The sequence below is a fragment of the Aythya ferina genome (assembly GCF_964211825.1).
Source record: "Aythya ferina genome assembly, chromosome: 3".
Classification (NCBI taxonomy): Eukaryota; Metazoa; Chordata; class Aves; order Anseriformes; family Anatidae; genus Aythya; species Aythya ferina.
Window position 1 is genome coordinate 101,631,126 of NC_140298.1, and position 20,250 is coordinate 101,651,375.

Genomic DNA, 20,250 nt, shown 5'->3' on the forward strand with positions numbered 1-20,250 from the left:
TTTGCCAACACTGTGACCAAGCTAGATTTCTTTTAGAGGCCCTATTGTTTCCACAGCTTTAACTAAAACAGATAGGTAACTCAGTTTAGGTCAGTCTTCAATTTGTTTTAGACAGCATTTATGACACACGTTATTGTATAGAGCCTAAGTCTGGTGGTGTCCAGCTGTAGCCAGCTGTAGCTCTTTCTAAGCCTTAGTACATATAAGTTCTTTTCAAGAGGTCATACCACTCATGGGGGCTAGGAACACTCTATACCAAATGCCAAGCACACTTCACATCACTACTGATACCTTCCCTGTGCAGGCAATGTGTTTGGAGAAATTTTGCTTCTCCTCTCCAGTTATGTATTTCTCACTTGTCACTATGAGGGTACAAGGACAAGGAGCTTCAAAAACAGGCACACATGATGATGCACTGATCTCTCCAGTTCTTCAAACAAATTAGGTTCCTATTCAAATGTATCATCAGCTTTTGAACAGAATAACAAATATAAAGATTATTATATTCTCACTGATTTAAAAAAAAAGGTGAGAAGTAAGACAATGCCTCTAAAAAAACAACCATGCTATGTTATTTTGTATCTTCTGTATCTATGGACATCTGAAGTGGGAAAATTGAACAATTAATGAATATTCAGTGTACTCATGGAGATTTCAAACAATTAATTTTGATTAACAGTTAATACATTTTAAAAGTATTCTGAAAGTGCATTTCATTTTTAATACCATGAATTAAACCTTATCTCTTTTTAAATCAAATTAAAATTCATTTTTCCCTTGATAAGGTCAGAATTCTGTTATTTTACTTTGTACTTTTCATATTTAAATGATTATAAAAGTACTTAAAATTTAGAAAATTTATGCAACATGCATTATTGAAGGCTAACTTTTTCCCTGGCAGATAAATGTTTTCTTAAAGCTACAGTGGTTGTTCTGCTCTTTTACACCTTGCCATACATCACAATGTAATGCAATTGTGAAGATTAACAAATAATAATTATATTTAGGATGGTAGTCTACAAAAGTATTTCTATCATATTTTCTCAGCCATCATAGATATTTTGTTCAATGATTTAGACTGAGCTGGATATTGTTTATTTCCCTAAGCATTTAGAGAGTTCAAAAAGTGTTTTATTTATGATGTCTCAGACCAAGGTCTTTTGAGGTTGGATTAGAAAAAATAAAAGCACTGGGCACAGAGTGAAATACATTGCAGTACTCTTCCACTCTGAAGTAGTTTTTTGATTTCTTTTTCTTCTTTTTCTTTTTTTTTCCAGAAATACAGAGTATCCATTTGTTGTGAAGAGAATTTAGCTATTTATTAAATTTATACCATGTCAGTGAAATTGAGAGAAAGACTTTGGAAAGTTTATATCAAAAGATGCCTTATAATTTTGTTGTACAAGTAGGTTCATTGTACTTATTCCAACTGTGTTTTACATAATGTTAAACATTGTTTAGTGTCTTCCTTAATGCTTGATTAAGTTAAGTATTTCCATGGCCTATCATAAAAGTAATACCAACACTGAAGGCACAAAATGTTTTCAGAATAATTCCTGGCAGTACTTAAGAAAATGAGGGTTGATTGAAATATTTTTAAATATGTCACTTGATATCCTTGAATTATAGTAGAAGAATGTAAAACTTGAAAAAGTCTTGCTCTGAAATTTTCTTCATTTGTCTAACTATTTAGAAGTAAAATTTTCCAAATACACTTTCTTTCCAAACAGGCAATTCACTCCCTCCCCTCTTTCAAGAATAAATTTGATTTTCTGTTATTTTGCTTGGAACTTCCATTAACACTGAACTATGCCTAAGTTCCTGTTACACTGGGGAGGGCAAACACAACCTTCAGAAGAAAAGTGTGTTGTAGGTTGTTTATAGAAATAACTTTTCAATGATCTTAGCAGACCTTATTTACTACCTCCCTCATGGAAAGTAGGATGCCAAGACAACCTGTCTATGTGAATCAGTAACTCCTTGATTATATCCTGATGTTTTTTTCCTTCATAAATATGATCTTCAGTAAGACTTTACCTACATCAAAGACAGTAACCCATTGAAGAGAAATCAGGTTACTAAGTCTGGATGACTTCTGATAGGGCCTGATCAAAGGGCCAAAAGCTATCAGCTCAGACATGCACCTCTTTTCCTTTTGTTTGAGTCCGGAAATGAGATTGCTGATAGCTGTCTTTTGGTCCTAATTCACACCACTCTGCTTGACAAGAGATGAAAGGTGCATCAATTACCGTTAGTAATAGCTGACTACTCCATGCATTCATTACCGTGGTTATCATTACAAATTATATGGTACTCTTTACCTGCAACTTAGGGAAATATTTCACTGCAGCAAAATTTCTCTTAGCATTACTTGTTCTTTTTTACATTGAGAACTGCCTAAAGTAGAAATGCTTTCAAAAAGAAATTCAACATGATACGATCAAATGAGAGAGACCAGGAACTCATAATGTTAACAGCTGGAAATGTGTTCTAGTACATAAAATGAGGAATAATTATATTTATGTAAAAATGATATCCACCTTCTGCTTCAAAAACTCCCCATGGCTATTGAAACTATGAATATATGTCTCCCAGATACAAATCCATATACAAGAAGACAATGTGAAAATTGAAAGATAATGTATCAGTAACCATGAATTATAAGCCTATAATTATATCAAGTTGTTACGGAGGCAGGAAATCACAAGCTTTTTCATTTCTACCACATTAACATAAGATACAAACCTTTTAATGGTAATATGAGTACAGTAATGAGAAATGGGGAGAAAACAAACAAACAAACAAACAAACAAAAACAAAAAACAAATGAAGAGAAAGATTAAGATTCACTGTCTGAGACAGCAACCTAGCAAAAAGTCTTCTAATTTACTTATGTGAATCTGTCATTCACAACCAGATCGCATAGCCAATGAATAAAGGAATTTTTAGTCCTAAAATATCAAGAAGGTAAAGAAGAAGAGCTGAGAGAAATATAGGGAAGTGAAAAAGAGGTCAGTATTTCAGCCGATATAAAAGTGAATAAATAAATAAATAAAGGAAAAAGAAGCACAGGACAGTTTTGAAATGTTTCAGTTACCAGTGATACGTGATACATTCAATGATTAAATGTTTACTGTTCTTTTTCAAACATGATTCAAAGTCAAGGTAAGTTCTGACCTCAGGACTCAATCATACGTGTATGCATATGCATATATGTATGTATTACGATATGTATCTGCTTATATTTATGCATATATGTCTACTATGGTATGTGTTTCATTGATACCATCAAGTCATTCTGATATTAAAGATGATATAGGATGTGACAGAGTCCATCAGAAATTTCTGAGCACCATTTGTATATATTTTTGGGGAGGAACTTATCTGATATTAGTGAATTCAACCCCTATTATTTTTTTTTATTCTTATAAAGGAGTTATGTTTTTGCCTTCAGTAACAGTAATTGTTCTTGAGTTTTTTACTCTAAACAGCTAGAGGCTCTGCAGCAGTTTTCTTCCCAAAGATATCATACTATATTCATTCCCAGAACTAGAAGGTCCTGACATTTTTAAAGGTGTAAATTAAATTTTGGAGAAGATTTGTTGTTAGGACTGTTTATGAAGAATAGATGGCTTGCTCTGCTGAAAAACTAACTATGAAATCAATTTTACCTGGAATAATCCTTGGACTATTAAAGGAAATAATATAAGTGAATTTGGAATTGTTTGGTGTGTACACAGCTGGCATGAATGAAAGAATGAAAGATGTCCTCATAAGCAGCTCCCTCTGCTCCTGCACACAGACACACAGAGCTTCATTTATTTCAGAAGGGCTGCTGAACAGAAGTCCTGAATACAGGAGTGCCTGTCTGTGAAGGGTGTGATCTAGGCTTGGTTCATGAGTGACACAGTGAAAGACATTTGCTGCTGCTGAAATGAGTAGTACCTTGAATAGTTTGATGGCATTCCTTAGAAAAGGGAAGAAATAACGAATTGCAACACTAGCGGTACCTGTACAGTAGTGCAGCACCATTAAAGCCCACAGTTTTTGTTCTGACCTACTAGCACTAGGTGTTATTTGGAGAAGCTCAACTTGGGTGGGTCTTCTTGGCTTCAATTATATCAAAGTATGTTTTAAAACCATTCATAGTGATGTTATTTACAGGAATCGTTATGCTGCATGAAACCAGTTATCTAGAAAAATACACAAGAAAGGCCCTTATAGTCCATGCTTCTGTAAAGAGCCTTTACCTTATATTGAATAGTTAGAAGTTCTCTTAATCCCATTTTTGACAACCTCAGTGCATTTTTGTGAAGTCTGTTTTTTAGTGGTGACTTAGTTTTATTGTACTTTCTTCTTGTTTTGGGTCCAGCAGTCTACAGATCCTTACTGCCATCAATAGCCAGTGTGACTTCACACAGAGGAAAAGGTTTTTGAGCTCCTGCACTGTCTGAAAGACCTGTGTGCATTTTGTGAGCCTAAGAAAATAACTAAAGTTCAGAGATCTTCATTACTCTCTCTTGTTAGTATTGATGTCCATTTGATTTTCTACCAGTATATAACACTTTTTTAAAAAAAAAAAGTTGAATTCTAGAGAGGGAAAATATGGGATTCCCCCCCCCGCCCCCCCCTTATATTATATCTTTTGTGTATATACGTAAAATCAGAAACCTGTTTTTAGTGGAAAATAGTATACTGCAGTAATATTTGTAGGCCCATCTAGGTAACCCTTTGGCCACTTTAAAGAAATAGTTAAAAAGTTATGCTGATTTCATAGCTGTTTATAGCTGCCACATGTTTTTTATATCAAAATTTTTGCTGTATTTTTATTCATTTGTGAGACCTACTACAACACAAAATGTCTTTTTGATTTACTCAGTGAAATCAATAAGAGCTGTGGTACATTCCTTAGTGGTGTAAAATCAATACTCTAACTACAACAGCAGCAACGTATGCATCAGGTTGAAAAAGAAACCTTGACTTCATGGTTGTAGCAATTGCAAGACCAGTTATGAAGCATGCATGACAGATAAATTGCTTTTGACAGGAACAATATTTAATTTTAGCTTTGTAGATGCTAGTATTAATTTTCTTAATGGGGCAGTGATCAGTGGCAGGGACTTTTAGGTAACAATTCTATGCATACATAATAAAAGAGCACTAACAATTATATGGGTCCAGGTTAGTAAATTAACAATTGAATACTGAAGTCATCCTATTTTGGTGAAGAACAGAGATTACTCCACCAAAATGGGTGTTCATTTTTCCTACTCTTTTTCGACTTACACCAAATCTTTGAAATACTCTCTTTCTAGTGAAATAAATTGGTCTTATACACAATGCAGTATTTTTAATTCTTTAAACTGTCTTTTCATTAGACTCACTACTGTTTACTTTCCTGTTGATGCTACAAAATATGTATGTTTTTTTTTAAAAGTTCGTAGCTTGAGCCATTAAAAGCATTTTCTGAAGCGCTAAATTCAGTGAAGCAAATGAGTTTTTTGACCACAGTCCTCTTCACATGGCTGTCATGCATGCTAAGTGTGTATGGCATTGTTCTTACTGTGACTTTTGAAGAACCTTCTGGGCACACGACTTTAGTCTGAAAAGAACAAGTTTTTCTTTTTTTAATTGTATATGACTAGAATAGTCCAGATGCTACATGCACATTACAGTCTTTATTTCTTTTTAAGCTGTCGAATATCTGTCTGCTTATTTAATTTAATTTTATTTTTCCCTGTGTTTTGCACTATGTTGTTTTAACATGGGTCTCTGAATTCACTACTATTGCAAAGATGTTAGATAAATGGTTCAATGACATTATCCCTGAAAACTTTCATTCATCCCAGAGCATATTTAATAGGACAGTGTCCATCAAGAGTTCTAAGTAATGCATTGTGGCTGGCTGCCTAACAGTTTCCAAGAATATTCCCTATCATTTATTATTATATTGATCTTTTATTTTCATATTATTTTTATTTCCATATTAGTTATTTCAATTTTATATCATATATGAATGTGTGTGAACATACACACAAACACACACACATTTATGTACATATTGTTATGGTTTAGCCTTGGCAGGCTACTAAGCGCCACGTAGCCACTTGCTCACTGTCTCAGGGTGGGATGGGGGAGAGAATCAGAAAAGCAAAGGTGAATGAATTTGTGGGTTGAAATAAAGGTAATATACTGGGGAAAAGAAAAGCCATGTGTACAAGCAAAGCAAAACAAGAAACTCATACGATACGATACGTCAGGGAGATGTTCAGCATGTTCAGCAGGATTCTTCACACGTAATGGTTTCTTTGGAAGACAAACACCATCACAGTGAATGTCCCTCCATCCTCCTACTTTCTTCCTAGGCTTTATTACTGAACATGATGGGATGACACATGCTATGGGACGTCCCTTTGGCCAGCCTGGTCCAGCAGTCCTGGCTGTCTCCTCACAGCTCCCCAGCCACCTCTTTGTCAGGGCAACATGAGGAACAGAAAAGTCAGCTCTATGTGAACACTGCTCTGCAACAAATAAAAAACATTGTTGTGTTATGACCATTATTTTCATTAAAACAAAACAAAACACGGGATTGTGTAAACCTCTACAAAGAAATTTAACTCTGTCTCGGCCAAAACCATGACACATATGTATATACATATCCTATACCTAACAGAACAAAAGTTGGGACTACAAATCAAAGTAATTCAAGTTTAAATGTCCATGATTTTAGGAATACTTTAGGAATACTTAACTGTCTTGAAGGCTTCAACAAGATGAATCCATTTTCTCAAGATAGATGTCTATGAGACTCAGTTCTAAAATAAATTGAAATTTTTATTTATTTATTTATTTATTTATTTTAATATAGAACTATATTTATTTTATAGAACTTGCAATAGTAACTGCAGAGAAACTTGAAAAAAATATTTGGAGAGAAATCTCCTGACCTGTGCACCTGTGCACTATGGAAGAAAAACACCTGTCTTTAGCAGTTTCAGATGGTTATTAACTAACACCCTCTCTACCATTATGTTTTATTAATAAATTTGACAATACTTTGCTATGGGAAGGAACAGAATTTTCTGAGCATGCAAGCATAGTCTCTACAAATTGCAGAATTTTTTTTGCATGCCTGTTGACAGCACAAATCCATAGCAAATCCGTCACAGATCTTTTTTTCATTAGAGAATAAATATTCAAATTCTTTTATATCAAGATATATCTCCATGAATCACTGCAGAGATGTACTTTACAGGAGAACCAGTGTTCACTCAGGATATTTTCAGGCTGTTCATAACCATATCTTTTGTGTGTGAAGTTTTTAACAGAATTTTCAGGGCAAAAAATACCACCCCCCCAAAAAAAAAAAAAAAAAAAAAAAAAATTAATTAAAAAGCTAGGTCTCAAAACTTTCACTGATGAACAATTTCTATTTTATGTTTATGCAGATGTTATTGAGGCTTTCCAGAAACTATTCTAATATATAATACTGAAATTGAATGAGTAATTCAATTTCTACCAGGTAGTTGTAAAGATAGATTGACTAATTCCATAACAATTAATACCAAAAAAAATTATCCCCTTATGAATAAAAGATGGACTAAGGAACTACAACCTACAAAGTAATAAGGAATTTTGACAAATATAATAAAAATAACAAGACCTGCAGTCCATCATGGTACCATCACAGTAGACTCCAAAGTGTGTCTGAAATACAATATGAGACTGATTTTCCTTGTCTATATAATTTACCTTCCTGAAGGCATCTCATGATTGATTCTGTAGTTCTGTTGGCTGATTGAGATTTTGACTTACATTGACAGTTTCAAGTTTCTTAAACCACTGGAGTCTAAGTTCCCCAAATGTTTATTATTTATTTATTTATTTATTTTTAACTTTTAAAAATGTGGTGTGTGTTCCATCAAGTTTAAAACAGTCTATCCCAGTAATCCATCCAGGCATGTTGTAGTCAGTAGGCAGAGCTAGACAATCCCACAAGCAATCAGTTATTTATAAAACCTATATGAGGAAAAAGCTTCTCTATAGAGTAAGATTTTTTTGGTAAGATAATCTAAAAAGTAGAAGATACAGCTTCAAAATATTTCTCCTTCTTTCGATGTGGATTTCATCCGAGAGGTTTAAAAGCTGATGTCCACATGTTGCCTCTTTGGGATTTGTGTTTTTTTCATCAGGTAACTCCTGAATGGAACCAGAAGTAATTGTTGGTATGCCTTTTGGAGTCAGTTCTCAAAACATTTCTAAGGACATATTTATTAATTTAAGGGGCTGTGGGGGGAGAATGATGCAAGAAAACAGACAGACTGTGTTGTTGTTTTTTAAAGCCTATCTATGATTGCTTTATGTCACACTATATTGAGAGGAAGGATAACATCCTCACTCACTCGAGGGTTAAATTGGGAAGGTGCTGATGTTGAGCTAGTGTGTTGCCTGCCCTGGGCTGTGCAACGAGCAATCTCTTATGACAGGATTTTCTTCACCTTGTGAAGTGTATCACATCTAGAAGGAGGTGTTAGGAAGCTAACCCTAAAATATGATCAAGTGTTTCTTGCTACTTCAAAGATGAGATTAAAATTAACAGTGACACTTCACATTTGAAATGGCCACAAACCTCATCTCTGTAAAGGTGAGAAGGTGCACCTGGAGGACTGGCTTCAGCTTCTCATCCAGGAGCAGAATTGGTCAGGGCTCCCCTCCTCCCCTTGTTTCACTTGAGGTGGTCAATCTGAAGGTGCTTTTGACTCCACTGACTAGATGAACCTACCTTAAAAAAAAAAAAAAAAAAAAAAAAAAGAGAGAGACAAATGAACACAGGTCTGTGATTTGACTCATTGAAGTGAAGTCGCTACGAATTCCAAATGAGATCTGATCTTAGGTGTAGATCAGCAGTGGGTCAACAGCTGGTACTGGAAAAATGTTAGTGCCCATCCTCAGCTTAACACATAATGTAAACATAGTCTTATGGTTCAAATTTAAGTGGATTAATCTGTCCCTTTCCCCTCTCTATAACCTTCCTAAGGGGTGGGCAAAAAGTGAGGAGAGAAACATCACCAGGGCAGCTGTCCTAAACCAACCAAAGGGATATTTCATACTGTATGATGTCACACTCAACAATAAAAGGTGGAAACAGGAAGAAGAGGGGAGGGGTGGGCTCTCGTTGGGAAAACGTCGGTCCTCCTCCCAAACACCAGCTATGTGCGTTGAGGCCCTGCTTCAAGGACGTGGTCAATCATTGCTCATTTGTGGGAAGTAGAGAGTAATTTCTTTCCTCTGCACTTCCACATAGCCTTCATTTGTTTTATTTGTTTGTTTTCATCCCTTTTTTTTCCCTTTCCCCCTCCCTTTTCCCCTTTCCCTTTTTATTTCCCTTTAGTTAAATTGTTTAGTTCATAATAATCTTTATTTAATTATTATTATTATTTCCCTTTAATTAAATTATCCTTATCTCAACCTGCAAGTTGTTCTTTGCTTTACTTCTCCCCCTTCTCATCCAAGGAGGGGGAGTGAGAGAGAGGTTGTGGTGTTTAGCTGCTCAGCACGGTAAAACCACCGCAGAGGCAGGGAAGAAATGCAAAGAAGAGAAGAACTGGAAGAGAAGCCAATGTCCGATATTTTTCATTGTAAAGTGTCATCCACAACATGGGACTAGAGATTACATGTCTTGACTTCAGTTTATCTGGAAATAAAAGTAAGCAGGCAGTTAGCAAGCATGAAAAAACCTTGGGAAACTGAAGTAAGGGACAGAGACATTTTCAAAAAACAATTTTGTAGTTTTAAGCAATTAAAACCAATTGGCCAAGCCACTATCCATCATTTATCAGCAATCCTGGCTATCGGGGGAGGTCCCAATCGACTGGCGGCTAGCAAACGTGACGCCCATCTACAAGAAGGGCAGGAGGGCAGACCCAGGAAACTAGAGGCCTGTCAGTTTGACCTCAGTGCCAGGAAAGCTCATGGAGCAGATCCTCCTGAGAGTCATCATGCAGCACTTGCAGGGGAAGCAGGCAATCAGGCCCAGTCAGCATGGGTTTATGAAAGGCAGGTCATGCCTGACGAACCTGATCTCCTTCTATGACAAAGTGACGCGCTGGGTGGATGAGGGAAAGGCTGTGGATGTGGTCTACCTTGACTTCAGCAAGGCTTTTGACACCGTCTCCCACAGCATTCTCCTCAAGAAACTGGCTGCTCTTGGCTTGGACTGGCGCACGCTTCGTTGGGTTAGAAACTGGCTGGATAGCCGGGCCCAAAGAGTCGTGGTGAATGGAGCCAAGTCCAGTTGGAGGCCAGTCACTAGTGGCGTCCCCCAGGGCTCGGTGCTGGGGCCGGTCCTCTTTAATATCTTCATCGATGATCTGGACGAGGGCATCGAGTGCACCCTCAGTAAGTTCGCAGATGACACCAAGTTAGGTGCGTGTGTCGATCTGCTTGAGGGTAGGAAAGCTCTGCAGGAGGATCTGGATAGGCTGCACCGATGGGCTGAGGTCAACTGCATGAAGTTCAACAAGGCCAAGTGCCGGGTCCTGCACCTGGGGCGCAATAACCCCAAGCAGAGCTACAGACTGGGAGAGGAATGGTTGGAGAGCTGCCAGGCAGAGAAGGACCTGGGAGTGATGGTGGATAGTCGGCTGAATATGAGCCAGCAGTGTGCTCAGGTGGCCAAGAAGGCCAACGGCATCCTGGCTTGTATCAGGAACAGCGTGACCAGCAGGGCTAGGGAGGTGATCGTCCCCCTGTACTCAGCTCTGGTGAGGCCGCACCTCGAGTACTGTGTTCAGTTTTGGGCCCCTCGCTACAAGAAGGACATCGAGGTGCTTGAGCGGGTGCAGAGAAGGGCGACGAAGCTGGTGAGGGGCCTGGAGAACAAGTCCTACGAGGAGCGGCTGAGGGAGCTGGGCTTGTTCAGCCTGGAGAAGAGGAGGCTCAGGGGCGACCTTATCGCACTCTATGGGTACCTCAAGGGAGGCTGTAGCGAGGTGGGGGTTGGCCTGTTCTCCCACGTGCCTGGTGACAGGACGAGGGGGAATGGGCTTAAGTTGAGCCAGGGGAGTTTTAGGTTAGATGTTAGGAAGAACTTCTTCACTGAAAGGGTTGTGAGGCACTGGAACAGGCTGCCCAGGGAAGTGGTGGAGTCACCATCCCTGGAAGTCTTCAAAAGACGTTTAGATGTAGAGCTTAGGGAAATGGTTTAGTGGGGACTGTTAGCGTTAGGTTGGAGGTTGGACTCGATGATCTTGAGGTCTCTTCCAACCTAGAAAATTCTGTGATTCTGTGATTCTGTAAAATGAAGCTTGTCTAAATGACACTGTGACAAGTGATAAATAGCTATAATCTATTGTTTGTTGTTTGTTTATCTCTGGGAAACCTGTTTATCCTTCCTTGGTCTTTACCACTGTTCCTTTCACCTCTCTCTGCAGTAACTGTGACCATCATTCTTTGTTTCCATTATATATTTCTGTCAAAACTTTATACAGACCATAACTGTGGTTTCTCTCACAGTGCCTTGACTGTCTCTGCTCCTACAACACATAAGTGGCACAAAAAATGGCTTTAAAGTATCTGAACTTTTGAATAATGTTTTTAGTAAGGTTGTTTTGGAATTCACAAAGTGCTTTAACATGCAAATTTACTGTGAGGGAGATTTTGAAACATGAAATATTGAACAATATTCACTATAGTTAAATTACAGATTTGAATTTATGAATATCTCTATCAGAAATTTTATTATTTGGGTGTGTTTTGATATAAAAGTGCTGTAGTAGCTTCACAAAATCAAATAACAAATTTTCATTGTTAGTAAGTTTCATGTCAGCCAGTCAAAATTTTGAGCTGTGGACACTGAGTTTTGACAGGGACCTTCTGACTAAGAATTACTGGTAATTAACTGTCAGTGGATGCCAATAGATTAAGACAAATGCCATTGCATCCTCTCTAAAGGAGATTAGAAAAACGTATCTATCTTGAAGGTGTTAAGCAGAAAACCATGTGTAAAAGGTACTGGAAAGCACGGGAGTCTAGTCAATATGTTTAATAGAACTGGAGTTTTGTTTTACATTTCCAAACAGGGAGTTCTGTTGTCCTGGAGATTTGTGCAGCCCTGAATTTCAGAGTGTGTTTCTGTATTATCATTTTAGAAAATCCCCAGTACTGAAAGCTCATCTTAATTAAAAATACTTGAAAGATTAGACATGATATTCAGAACAAATAGATCTCATCCCTTTTTCACCCATCAATGGAAAAGAGGAAAGGCAAATCTGTCACTTAATAGTCATGTCACTTTATAGTCTTCTGATACTTAATATCCCACCTTCCTAAGAGTGTGTAAGGATTACAGGAGTAAAACTCAATGGATATATTAGCTAGCTTCTGACAAAAAGTACAAAAATGTCACATTTTTAATTATACACAGTCTGTATAACAGGACAGTGCTCAGAAGTATGTGAATGTTGCTGTAATAATTAACATCTGGGATTCATCTCTGGGACTGATTGTTCTACAGTAATTATCTCCTATGGTAAGCATCCATATGTGTTGTATGCCTATTGGAAAAGATCAGAGAATTTCAGAAACCAAACCTGCTGTAGGATGCCAGCATAAGTAAAACCCTCTTAATTCCAGATATTCCATCCCTGATTCTTTCTCTGCATTTTATTTATTTATTTTTTTCATCTGTTCTTGCACATGAGCCCAAAAGGGTATTCCTTCTTTTGGGAAGATACACAGAGAAAGCGCCTGCTAGAAACACCAGAAGTTTGTCAGTAGATGCTACATTTTTTTTGCATTGCCAAAACCCTCAGCTTAAAACCAGACACCTTCTGCACATACATCATTTCATTAGCACTTTGGTCATGCATATCTACGTGTACAGTCCAGCAGCGTTTGCATTTTATTAAAGATTGTAGCTAAATTTAGAGATAGAGGTAAAGACCTTTCTTAAATAGATTAAATTCTGACTGTGTTGAGGATGGTGGGCTCCTGGGTACAAGAAACAGAGCTTGAATTCAGCCTTTATTAGATATCAGAGAACCCACATATGAGATCACTTTGAAATCCCACTTGTAAAGAACATGTGCTACATTAATTGCATTGGCCACAGAACAACTTCTTTTTAAACTGCTGCTAAGTAACCTGCAAGGTTTTTAGGGGGAAATAAAATATCTTATTAGGTTAGCTGAAACAGTTGTAAAAAGTGGATGTCTCAAGCACATAAATAATCTTTTATGTAGACATTCTAATCTTTTGTGTAGATGTTCTTAAGGCAATTGGAGAGGGGCTTAGGTTGGTTTAGCTTAGGCTGTTTTCATTACAGTGGTTTAAATAAACTGGCCTCAAAATCACTTAATGTGGTGTTAGCTTGGATATGGAGAAAGCTTGAGAGAGTGAATGTAGCTACAGCTTTACATAGCTACAACCACTTCTATTTAAAATCCCCTAAGACCTTCTGCAATCATACCAACACTTTTAAAGAACTTTTAAGAGGTCTTGTAACTCAATCCTGTTCCTTGCAGTCATTCTACTACGCAGTCAAATTATGATGAGATCCCTCTGAATGGTGGCACAACCATCTGTTGTATCACCACTCCTGCCAGTTCAATTTCGTTGAGTATTTCTGTTACAAAATGCTTTGGAACTTGCTATTTATAACAGACATCTCAAGAAGTGCCCTAAATCGCCACCTCCTGGGATGTACTTGGTCTTCAAATATAGGGTCAGCTAGGAAAGGTGGGGAAAATGGTTATTATTTGTATTCTTAGCTATGTCTATACTACATAATACAGTGCCATAAAAACTAGCCTGTACACAGCAGGGCACCCCTTCCAGTTCCCCAGACAGCAGACTTACAGCAGCACTGATACCTGCACAGTGCATGTAAACATCCTCGCTATAGGTATAAGTGCACTCCTACAGGAAGAATACCAAAATACCTAGAGGCAAAAATCATACAGATGAGCAAATATGAGATTTGTCTGTATCCTGAGTTACATTCTTTTTATGGAAATTTAATGCATAATGGTAACACAATTGAAAAAGATTTCCGTTGAATTAAGTCCACTTGACAGTTTGCGATTTTATTCACTTCATGTGCTTCATTCACCCCTGAAAATCTCAACCAGGTTTTCCCTGAGATAGACTTTTATCCTTTGAAGATCATTGTGTATGTATATGCCTCATTGCACACTATCTAGTAGTGGTGAGGAAATGTCTCAATTTCAAAGCTAGCAATTTGTAAAAGACTTCTTTAGAAACCCTTAGTAGTCTTAAGTAACTAACATGTCTATAAAAAATCTGAAATTGGTGTCTCAAAAATGAAAGTATGCAAGGTTTGACTCTGTGACTAGCAAAAGACGTTAAAGGAGAAACATGCATCTCTAGGACATTTTCATTTCTACTTTTTTTTTTTTTAGAAATTTTGTTTCTGTGGATGAGAATAATTCATATCCTTTGTATATCAGAATTAAAGTGCATATATTTTCTATGAAAATAGAACTAAATGAAGACACAGCTGTTGTAAGTAGTGTGTGCAAGTACAACGAAGAATAAGCAGAGTTCACAGAAGTGGGAAGAAAATAAAATGTTTGGAATTGTATATGTTAGAAAGAAACTCAGTAACTAATGGGATAAAAGATCCAGTAAAGCTTAAGAAATTGTGTTCTGCAACATAGAAGCAATGGGACATTTATTGAAACTAAAGAGGTAGGAAATTGAAGACTGATAAAGAATTTTTATGTTTGTTTGTTTCTTTGGTGGTTGTTTTGTTTTGTTTTGTTTTCTATAAAAAATGTATTTTAGTTGCATGTTCCCTGTTACAAACGGTATATTAGCTAAGTCAAGGACTTAGTAAAATCCTTTGAATGGATTCTAGAACGATCCATACTCTTCATGAGAGTGATCAACATTTTGTAAGAAGTTAAACTTTATTTTCAGGCTCTAAATTGATCTCTCAGATGCAAAGATGTTGACGAAACATAAACTGGGAGATTTACTGCATCTCTAAACTAAGGCTTCTCTGGAGCATCTGGAACTGATCACTGGCTGCTATGTCAGTGTACTTGCCCAGGCTTGCCCATAAATACAAGGCAAAAAGATTCATACAGCTAGAAAAAAGATTGGAGCATGGAAGGAATTATATATCACACTTGTCTACTACAGAGCAAAACCTTGATGACATAGGAATTCTCCATTCAGTCCAGGATTTAGGTTAAGCATTCACCACACTAGAAATGCTTGACATACTCTACAAAGAAATGAACTTAAAGAAAAGACTGAGTTGAGTTCCAATCAAACTAAAGACATCTTCACAAGAGATCAAATGTCTTTCCTATCTCAAATTTACTTTGATTAAGATGACCTCCAAATGCCAAGCTCTGAGTTTGCAACTACTGTTGAAACTTGCAGCAAATTTTCTGGTTTTATCTGAAGAATTTCAGAATCATAACGACTTCAACAATCTGCAAAAGTTATTCTTTATGGACATCTTCTCTATGGACAACCAAACGAATCTTTAGCAGTCCTGTCTGAGAACTGACATTCTTGTTGACCTGAAATAACATGGACATTCATTTTTCTGTACAAAATATTTATATATTTATACAGACTTGCAAAGGTCCAAATTGCCATGAATTCTATTCAAAGGTGAAGAGTGCCTCTGAAAATCACTTCCTGTTACTGATTATATTAACAAGGATACTTCTCATACATGGCACAGGACAAACATTGGCAGGTTTCTAAATACAGGCAAGTGATCTTTATCAATTAGAAATAGATTTATATTCTGAGGCACAGATTATGTCCTTCCTCTCTATTTTATTCAATCATAGATTTGAATAGTCATTAAATATGAAGAATCCCTCTTTCACTTTTGTTAAATTAAACAAATGAGTTCTATGAGAGATATACAACTTTTCATGTTGTGTTTATCAACTTTTCAATTTTTTTATCTCTTTCTACATCCTTTATTCCTCTCTACATTTTGAGACTGGGAGAACAGAAAATCAAGATCTACCTAAACATTTTTAATAGGAGAATGCTAGTGCATGAGTGGACTATTTTACTTCTGTTTTCTGGTTCCTTGTAAATTTTGGAAGTTAAAGGAAATGGAAAATATTATTTTTATAATCTTCAGAAACAACAAGAAAGAAAAAACGCCTTTCATACTTTGGTTTAAGTCATTCGAGTAAGAGAAAACTGTCATGGCCTGGGGTGATATATTTGGGAACAACAGAGTATACTTCAATATAGAATATTATCAACAATAATTAAATATTTCATATTAAATATATATCTATGATATTGCTGCATAATCAAGAGCTTTAGAAATCTCACCTATTTAATTCTGTGGCTGCTAAAAATAATGAATAATTCATAAAGTGGTTTCTGAGCTCAGTTCTCAACTTCCTTGCAATGATTTTACTTCAGTCAACATTAATAGTTATATAATAATAATTGCGGTATAAAAAATTGAAGAACAATACACAATTCTTTTAAAAATCATTTTATTTTTTTTAGATATCTACTTGTATGAATGATACTTATATAACTTTATATAAGTTATAACTTAATAAATTTGTTCTTTATAAAATTCTGTCTGCAAGACAGAATTTGAGTTTTAACCACAGCATATGACACCAGGCAACAGCTTTTAGATATGGTCTACTTATACTGGAGCACCAACCACAGTCCTGGGTTTCAGCCTTCCTAAGGTTTATCAGTATTATGCAGCTGTTGCTTCTCCTCAAGAAAGTGTCAGCAAGACATAATGAGGTTACAGTGAACTCCAGAAAGTAAAAAACTTTCAAAGAAAAATCACAGAGCACTACAGCTGAAACCTCAGTCAGTCTTATTGCTTATTTACATAACATTACTCTAAAAGCTTTGTCTTAGGATTTTACTTTGAAAACTGGTACTCTCTGGGGATACTTCAGAACACTGTCTCTGTGTTTCTCTTAGGAACTCACACCATGCTGATAAGCCTTAAGAAAACCAAAGTATGGGGTTGTAAATGTTTTTTCTCTCTGGGCACAGTGGTAAAGACAAACTTGACTGGCGGCAGTTATGCCAATTTAGATGTATTTACTATTTTCTTAGTAATAAAGATATTTGGCTTCTGAGTTACTACTTCTGCATTGTATGTACACTGTTTATCAAGTATATATTTAACAACAACAGTAAACTGGTTTTACTGAGTTTAGATCCTAATTTCTGAAAGAAATTACTTCTTTCCAGCCAGTGTACATTTTCTGTGGAGCATAAAAGCTGTTTAGCTCTGGCTTTGTGTTTACTGTAACATTTAAAAATTACTCAATTGAGCATCTTACACCTCATTATCCAATGCACTGATCCTATGAATGCACCTCATTTCTAGGAGCTGGGCAGTCTGAATTCAACAGCAGTTTGTTGCCAGCAGAAATCACTGCCACATCTTTCTTATCTGAAGCAACTGCAGATTCAGGGATACAATTTTACATAGTCATTATTTGATTCCTTTGAGATAGAAATTCAATTTATTTTATTTTTTTTAATTCAAGGAAACTCCCAGCCTGATCTTAAAAATGACTTGTATGTGTCCCAGAAGAGTATACAGGCTGCATATCTCTTTCATCATTTTTTTTTCATTATTATTATTTTATTTATTTATTTATTTTTATGTTTTTGTGTGTGCATATTTTCTGGTATTATGAAATGGATGACTGGACTAAAGCTAAGATATATTCTTGGGTAGACTTAACTCTTCATTCTGCCTCTACCCTCATGTAACTTTACTGTATTCATTCCAGCATAAACAGAAGTGTGTTGTGCTATCTTTCTTACAGTTCATTGTAAGAAATTAACATAATTCTCCCCACACTCTCCCCAGAAGATTTTTTTTTTTTTCTGGGAAAATGTAGATGTTCCCGCTCAGGGAGCGTTTATCATGTGTGATGTTAGAACTCAGGGAAATAGCTATACATATTAATTTTAATTTTTTACAGTTTTATCTCCAACTACATTTACCTTGATGGATCAGGAAACTTTTACATTTCTAGTGTTTCTATCAATGTATTCTTAACTTGCCTTTTCTGTCTTTCAAATATATACATAGAACTGTGTTTGTACAGCAATACAGTTCCCTGTAGGTACAATATTACTCCCATTTTACCCATTGGTTACCAGCTGTCACTTTTTCCAGATTTCTTTGGTTAATAAATGTCTTCACACTACCAAGGATACCAATAAATAATTATGACTGTGTTACAAGCGGTTTGGCAATTTATACCTTTTGAAAATATAAACCTTTAATTTAAAAAAAAAAAAAAAAAAAAAAAAAAAGGCATTGATGTTCAATGGCTACAGTTTCTTTTTATAATTTTTGAATTACTACTGTTGACACTAACATTAAGATAGAATTACCATGAATAAGAAACATGACAAAAATCTGATTTTATTTCAAAAGCTCACAAAAATTTCTGAAAGCCAAATTTCTTCTCCAAAAGACATATTAATGTTACAATTCAAGGATAATGTAGTCCAATATGGCACAAAAAGACAAATCTACCATTTTAATATATCATTCTATCACGTTGAGTTATTTTCATCTTATTAGAAGAAAAGGTCTTACGATTTAATATTATTTGGAGATCTGTACTAAAAAAATTGAAAATCGATTCCTTCACCCTGTCCACTTAGGACAGGGTGAAATCTCTATTATCAATGAAGACAACGAAGTGATATTGTTATAAATGATGAGAACTGATCTAAATGAGTTATAAAGATGAGAACTGCTTTGTATCAAAATTGCCTAGCTTTGGATTATTTACTAGCACAAGAAGGAGAAGTCTGTGGAAAATTTAGCTTTAGTAATTGCTGTTTAAAGATTGATAAAAAGGGTGTTTCTTCCTAGTAACTGATAGAATGTTATGTTCTGGTTTAGGATGAGAAGAATGTTAATAATATGCTGGAGTTTTAATTGTTTTTAATTGTTACAGAGCAGTGCTTACACCAAGCCAAGGACCAAGCCAAATTCAGCTTCTCACTGTCCTGTCAGCAGGCAGGCTGGGAGGAGGGCCGGACTGCTCGGGGTTAGGTTGGGCATTGGACAGCAGGTGGTGAGCAATTGCATTGTGCATCACTTGTTTCGTACACATTATTACTAGTAGTACTATTATCATCATTATTGTTATTGTTATTGTTATTATTTTCTTGTTTTTATCTCAACTCACAGGCTTCACTTTCCCATTTCTCTCTCCCATCCCAGAGAAGGAGGGGGGAGGTGAGCGAGCAAACACAAACCTGGAAGGATATGGAATGGGATTTATTTTCATGGCTGCCTGGTGGACCATGGGTTAAAAGAGTGTTATTTTTATTGTCATGTGGTGTAATTATGTTATTGTATATACCTTGTATGATACCTTGCCTTACGTTATTAATACACCGGGTGATAAATAGTACATTTGTAATAACTTCATTAAAAAGGGAAGGGGATATGTCAATTATGATGTTTAAGAATTGGACCCTCCAAGAACGGACTGATGAAATCCAGTTATTAACAACAGAAGTGACACGAATTGTTGATATTAAAAAGAAGATAAGGGATTGTGAGGAATGTTTTAACAATTCGTGTCCATAAAGAACAATTCTGTTTGAATCCTGTCTGCCTCTGGGCCCTGCACTGGCAACTTAATTCTTGAACCACAGATGCAGTGTGTCCCAGTCTCCCCCTCATTCTAGTCAATTTATCACTCCTTAAATTTATGAACCTGTTTGCTTTTGTTATTCTGGACTTCTATTTCTAACACTGCTATAGATGTGTCTGTGAATGGCTGGGGAAGAATGTTTTAATTACTTGTGTGTCTGGGAGTTTCAGAACAACTGATAACAACTAGTGACTGTTATGGGATACTATGTGGATCTTTGGTATCTGGTTAGGGGGGGCCGAGAGATAAAGAGGAAGGAGAAAGAAGCTGAAGGGCAGCTGGGAGACAAGACTTGAAGAAGATGTTCCGTAAACTTGGTATGGTGCCCAGTAAGTACAAAGGTGGAGAGGAAGACTACGAGCCTTCAGCATGAAAGACCCCTAGAGACCCCCAGAAGAGACCCCAGAGGAGACTGCGCATGCTCCAGTAGGAGGGACTGCACCCCGGAAGCTAATTTTAATAATCTATTTTTTTAGAAGTAGTAATGAATATGTATTAGTCTAGGAGCATAAAAATCAGCTGCTTGATGTAACTGGTGTGCGTCCTGGTGGAGCGGAGACTCCCG

General features: G+C 36.4%; 1 protein-coding gene across 12 annotated transcripts in view; it reads right to left on the reverse strand.

The window, feature by feature from the left end:
* The window catches only part of LOC311434913 (uncharacterized protein), a gene marked incomplete at its 5' end in the record, with an annotated part of 781,460 nt that overhangs the window by 20,777 nt on the left and 740,433 nt on the right, over window positions 1–20,250 (reverse strand). For 3 of the 12 annotated variants that reach the window (XM_084515421.1, XM_084515423.1, XM_084515422.1), the window contains 3 exons: window positions 5,035–6,521; window positions 6,753–6,815; window positions 8,630–8,778. Of the gene's footprint in view, window positions 1–5,034; window positions 6,522–6,747; window positions 6,816–8,629; window positions 8,783–20,250 lie in introns of those variants that run through there. The other 9 variants (XM_084515416.1, XM_084515420.1, XM_084515425.1 and 6 more) reach the window with 8 other exon arrangements.